Here is a 4,819-nt window from a genome sequence, read left to right as displayed (position 1 = left end):
GAATGGAATTTCTTATGGGTAGATTTGGAGAAATTGGGTCTTGGCTCCAGGTTTATTGGCTGGGTCAAATTGTTATATGCCTCTCCGCGGGCCAGGATTCGAGTTAATCGATGTACCTCCTCGTCTTTTAATCTGGCCAGGTGCACGAGACAGGGCTGTCCTCGCTCTCCATTACTATTTGCAACGGCAATTGAACCATTGTCAGCTATGCTTCGTGCGTCCGTTGGCATAAGGGGGTTTGAGATAGGCGGTCTGGAGCATAAGTTTTCCCTCTATGCGGACGATTTGTTGCTGTATCTCAGGGAGGTGGGGACATCGGTGGGCCAAGTGACCCAGTGCCATTGAAAGCCATGCATGCCCATGCCATCACGTTGCCTCCACCATGTTTTACAGAGGATGTGGTGTGCCTTGGATCATGTGCCGTTCCCTTTCTTCTCCAAACTTTTTTCTTCCCATCATTCTGGTACAGGTTGATCTTGGTCTCATCTGTCCATAGAATACTTTTCCAGAACTGAGCTGGCTTCATGAGGTGTTTTTCAGCAAATTTAACTCTGGCCTGTCTATTTTTGGAATTGATGAATGGTTTGCATCTAGATGTGAACCCTTTGTATTTACTTTCATGGAGTCTTCTCTTTACTGTTGACTTAGAGACAGATACACCTACTTCACTGAGAGTGTTCTGGACTTCAGTTGATGTTGTGAACGGGTTCTTCTTCACCAAAGAAAGTATGCGGCGATCATCCACCACTGTTGTCATCCGTGGACGCCCAGGCCTTTTTGAGTTCCCAAGCTCACCAGTCAATTCCTTTTTTCTCAGAATGTACCCGACTGTTGATTTTGCTACTCCAAGCATGTCTGCTATCTCTCTGATGGATTTTTTCTTTTTTTTCAGCCTCAGGATGTTCTGCTTCACCTCAATTGAGAGTTCCTTAGACCGCATGTTGTCTGGTCACAGCAACAGCTTCCAAATGCAAAACCACACACCTGTAATCAACCCCAGACCTTTTAACTACTTCATTGATTACAGGTTAACGAGGGAGATGCCTTCAGAGTTAATTGCAGCCCTTAGAGTCCCTTGTCCAATTACCTTTGGTCCCTTGAAAAAGAGGAGGCTATGCATTACAGAGCTATGATTCCTAAACACTTTCTCCGATTTGGATGTGAAAACTCTCATATTGCAGCTGGGAGTGTGCACTTTCAGCCCATATTATATATATAATTGTATTTCTGAACATGTTTTTGTAAACAGCTAAAATAACAAAACTTGTGTCACTGTCCAAATATTTCTGGACCTAACTGTATATATATATATATATATATATATATATATATATATATAATGTCATAAAGATGCTGGGTAATCTATACTATTGAGAATATATTGGGAAATAATATGCACTTTGTGACCCATATTGAAATGAGACGTGGACTACGGGTGCATTGTTTATTATGTCATTTGTGTAGTTTTTCTTACTGACTAAAGGATTTACCCCTTTCTGTGATGTTTTTATGGAGGAATTTATTTTATGTGTTGTATAATTCTGCTGTTAAATAAAAATGAACCTGATTTAAAAAAAAAAAAAAATCAATAGGAGGCAGACATGTAGTACCCGGCTGAGCTGCTATCAGTATACAGAGCAGCTCCGGAATTGAGCATTTCTGGCTGGCTGCTGCTGCCGCCGGGACCAAGAACAGCTGATCGGTGGGGATGCGGGGTTATCGGACTCCGGACAATCAGACATTGATGACATATCCTAACGATAGGCCATCAATGTAAAAGTAGTGAACAACTCCTTTAAATACACTGGTCCAACATAGAACAGAGCCCATGTGATACAATGCTCTGGTGTCCAGACATGAGACTTGTGATTGGTGCCAACCTGTGTACCCACCACTCACATAGCAAATCCAGGTAAAAACACAATAGTACCAACTTCACACGCATTAACATTTATTGTGCAGTGCCTACAGTGGAGAGCTTCAACAGCAGATATGGTGTAAAAAGAAAGGCAATTTTTATTTATGGAGCCAGAAGTGGTGATATTTTTAATTGCAGTCCCTCATATATTTTTTTATACCATCATCACCTTAAAGAGTCAGTGGTGTGATGTGTCATGTTAGATAAAGGCATGCAAGCAAAGACATGAAAGGTCCCGCTGCTCTGCTCCCCGGACGCTGCTTCCACAATCTTTTTGATAGTAAACAACATTCAGCTACTATAAACCAATTATCAAATGCTCTCAGAATTCAGGATTCTGAAAATGCCTTTGGGTTCGTACTGTATTAATTAACCTAAGCACATCGCTGTAATAATTATTTTCACTTGGCAAACAAGAGATTAAAATATTTGAAAATATTCCAACAATGTCCGGTGCTAGGAATTAGGGATTCATTAATATTCTCGTTGAATAGAAAATTCCGTACATGACCTTCACCAGTAGGTGAAAAAATACTAGACTTTACAACCACAATTAAATCATATTATATCCGTAGTACCTAGATGGGAGCAGGGTCACAGACCCGAATGGAAGCCAGTCTGTAGTACCTAGATCGGAGACCGATCACAGTGCTCGATGGGAGTCGGTCTGTCACACTCAGAGGGGAGCCAGTCCGGAGTGCCTGCATGGGAGCCAGTCGACAGTGCCCTGATGGGAGCCGGACTTCAGTACCCTCTGAAATTGGATGCGAGCAAGTCCGCAATGCCCGGACGAGACCCAGTCCGCAGAGCCCAGATGGGAGCCGGTCTGCAGTGTCTGGATGGGAGCTGGACCCAGATAGGAGCCGGTCTGCAGTACCTGGATGGGAGCTGGTCCGAAGTACTCAGATGGGAGTCAGTCCGCAGTGCCCGAATGGGAGATGGACCCGGATGGGAGCTTGTCTGCAGTTCCTGGATGGGAGCTAGACCCAGATGGAAGTTGGTCAATAGTACCTGGATGGGAGTCGGTCCATAGTACTTGGATGGAAGCCGGTTTATAGTGGAAACCAGTACATAGTAACTGGATGGGAGCCAGTCTGCTGTACCTGGACTGGGAGCCTATCCACAGTAGAATTGTCGCGGGCGGGGAGGACGCCGCTGCGCTGCGCTCGCTAACGTTCGGGTCCGGCGTTGCTGCGACGGCTGCTCGGTGGCTCGAGCGGTGGGCTGGATGCGGGGACTCGAGCGGCGCTCCTCGCCGGTGAGTGAAAGGGGGTAGTTTGGTTTGGGGATCTGGTCCGTGACGCCACCCACGGGTTGTGGTGAGGTTGGGCACCACCGCTGCTGGAGACGGGGATCCCGGGAGCGATGGTAGGGTGCAGCTAGGATGTCGTCCCCTCCGTGGGTAGGGGTTGGTGGTCCCGGGGCCCGGTGAGGTGACGGGGAGGCAGGGTCGGGAAGGTGCAGGGTCGCTTGGACTGTGCAGCGCGGTGCCGGACGGCACGGTAGTACTCACTCAGCCACAAATGTATGCAAAGTCTCTGGTAAACCAAACGGCTGGATGGACGGTCCCGCAGCCGGCTGCTGTGGCTTCTCCCGGACGGTTGGTGGTGGCTGCCTTTCCCTGCCCCTGTGTGTATGTTCGGTCGCGATGGATTCACACTGGTAACCCGCTCCCCAGCATGTATAAATGCCGGAGGAGCCCTTTTGCCCGCAGGCTCTGGCCCTTGGAACTCTAGCTGTGGCGGTAGCTGTATTTCCTTTTGCTGGTTGGACGGTTGCCTTCAATCGGGTCTTGGTTGTTAGGAAACCCCTGGGGTTCCGGTCACTGACGGATTTGACCTCTAATGGCGGCTCCAAGCCTGGTCGGGGTCCGCAGGCCCTGCCTGTGTGTGCTGGCTTCACTTCGCTCCCCGGTTCGGTACCGGCAGGCCACCGCCCGTCCCCAGTCCTACGGTTCCGCGTTGATCTGCCTCTCCTGCAGACGGCCACCACCGTCTGCCAACCTTGCTCTTAGTGCCCGGGCCACACACCCGGACACGGTCAGATTGCTCCTCCACTCCTACTTCACTCCTCTCGCCTTCACTTCCCTAACTGATCTCTCTTCCTTTTCCCGCCTCCAGGACTGTGAACTCCTCAGTGGGGGGGCCAACTGCCTGGCTCCACCTCACCTGGTGTGGACATCAGCCCCTGGAGGGAGGCAACAAGGATTTTGTGTCTGGCTGATGTGCCAAGTCTCGGGGTGGGGGTATGTGTTGCAGTACCTGTGACGACCTGGCTAGTCCAGGGCGCCACATAATGATGGGAGCTGGTCCGCAGTACATGGATGGAAACCGGTCTGCGGTACAGTGATGGGCGCTGGTCTGCAGTACACGGATGGGAGGTGGTCCTCAGTATACAGATGGGAGTCGGTCTCCTATATCCAAAAGGGAGCCGATCCACAGTATCGAACTGGGAGCTGATATCCAGTACCCAACAGGAGTTGATCTGCAGTACCAGGCAGCAGCTGCTATACATTGAACGGTGCTGAGCGATATAACGCCACTCAATGTTTACCTCCCTCCAGCACTAATAGAGGATTAGTGAAGGTTGAGAGTATCGCACTACCACCAATCTGATATTGAAGACCTATTCTAAGGATAGCTTATCAATATCATGTGACCAGAGAATCCTTTTAACAAAAGGCAAGCAATTTGTAATTAATTTTTAATGATACAGTGAAAGCCGCGCAGCCACACCTTATACTAGCTCTTGCCACACATTGACTGCTATGCAACCCTAGGCTGAAAAGAATATTTTTTTATGCTTTTTTGCCTACTGAGAAAACAAACCTATGACTGTAACACGTGGCCTTACGTATGGCAGCATATTAAACTTACAGATCCTCTTGGCACATTGACAAAA

Source organism: Anomaloglossus baeobatrachus, chromosome 8, assembly GCF_048569485.1.
Source record: "Anomaloglossus baeobatrachus isolate aAnoBae1 chromosome 8, aAnoBae1.hap1, whole genome shotgun sequence".
NCBI lineage: Eukaryota > Metazoa > Chordata > Amphibia > Anura > Aromobatidae > Anomaloglossus > Anomaloglossus baeobatrachus.
Note: the sequence above shows the minus strand (reverse complement) of the source record.